Here is a 2,037-nt window from a genome sequence, read left to right on the forward strand (position 1 = left end):
TTTTCAGTGATGAATGCACTAGAGCAGAGAATGATGGTATTTCATTATCATCATCACCACCGCACGAGACCATGATTGATAAAGATGGTATATATGTTCAACCTTCAATTACTTCTTGCTTCAAGAGACCATCTATTATACAAACATCCTCAAGAAATGCCTCATGTCATCCATCTCTTACATTGAACAGCTCCCAATTATCCATGTTGAAGCAGACTCCTTTACTCTCTACTTTGAAAGATATGGAAGCAATGCAACTTGCTCATGAGTTAGGTTATCACAAACATTTTATAAATGGTAGTGTAGCTAAACGTTTTATACAAAATCTACAAAAATTTTATTTTTTCAGTATACATGATGTAACAAGGTGGTGACTCTATATGGACTAATTTTGACTTTCATAATAAATATATCCCTTACATGAAAGGCTTTTGCATGGCTATGAAATATATGCTTGTTAGAAATTTAAAGTGTTTTATGTAGTTATCTCGGTGTTTCTAAACACCACCAATATCAATGAGAGAATCTACTTGATGTATTTAATTATTTCAATAACATTAGTGAACTCTGTTGAAATTTCTTATAAAGTGGTTTAAATCCCATTTTGTACTATGATCCTCTATTATACAAACATACTCAACAAATGCCTCACGTTGTCTATCACTTTACATTGAACAACTCACAATTATCCAAGTTGAAGCAGAATCCTTTAGTCTCTACTTTGAAAGATATGGAAGCAATGCAACTTTCTCATGAGTTAGGATATCACAAACATTTCATAAATGGTAGTGTAGCTATCTACAAAAGTTGTGTTTTTCCAATATACATGATGCAACAAGACAGTGACTCTATATGGACTAATTTTGACTTCCATAGTAAATATATCCCTTACATTAAGGGCTTTTGCATGGCTATGAAATATATGCTTGTTATAAATTTAAAGTGTTTTATGTAGTTATCTTGGTGTTTTTAAATGCCATCAATATCAATGAGAGAATCTACTTAATGTTTTTTATTCTTTCAAATAACAGTAGTTAATTGTGTTGGAATTTCTTATAAAGTAGTTTGAGTCCAATTTTGTACTTTATGTCTTAGCTAACAAATAAGTCTTAAATAATAATAAAATTGATGTATATTTCTTTGGAAACACAAACCATTAGTCAAAGGTTAAATCGTTGGTCTTAGAAAAATCATAAACTTCTAGCTTGGTATATAAATCTTCATTTTATGATATGAAAGTTCATTTAGCTAGTCAAAGTGTGAAGCTAGTTGATTTTGGCCAAAGCCAATATCCATCTTGTCCATATATTGTGAAGATAGATAGAAATTTTGAACAAAAGATAATTATATATCATGCATATACATACAAAAAATGCAAATTAGGTGAGCAATTATTTAACATACTTGTGTCTATTGGTTTACACAAAAAAAGAACCATCACATCATAGGTTATCCAAACTTATTACTATATGGCATTAGATCATGTATCATCTAGTTGAGAAGATGAATGGACAAAAGCCGGTGATACAAATGGTGCAACAAAAGAGGAAGACAAAGAAGAGTAAATTCCATACAACAATGAAATTTAGCCTTGCTTTTTTACTTCTTGTTGAAATATTTATTTATTTTTTAATTACTTTAATTTTAATAACTATTTTCAAATCTCAATAACATATGTATAAAGAGTCTCATAGTGAATAGGTTTCACACGATGGATGAAATTTATGTACTTCTCCTATGGTTCTTTTTAAAACTTTCTTTCAAAATCAAAGAACTTTTCAAGATGAAAAATATGCTATTATTCAAAAAATTTAGTCATTTTCAAATCCATTTTTCAAAACCTTGACTCAAGAAAGTGTGATTTTGAATAATTACATGAAAAAATGGTTGTAGGGAATATTTGAGAAGATTCTAGATATAGCTTCTAAGACAAAATGTTACCCAAAAGAGGTTATGTTTTCTAGCCTAAAAGACTCTTAGGTTTTATTGAAATACCAAAGCATCAAATCAATCACACTTACCTACAAGGTTCCAAAC

Source organism: Lygodium microphyllum, chromosome 3, assembly GCF_053477565.2.
Source record: "Lygodium microphyllum isolate KBCC chromosome 3, Lygodium_microphyllum_v1.1.10, whole genome shotgun sequence".
In the NCBI taxonomy this organism is placed as follows: Eukaryota; Viridiplantae; Streptophyta; class Polypodiopsida; order Schizaeales; family Lygodiaceae; genus Lygodium; species Lygodium microphyllum.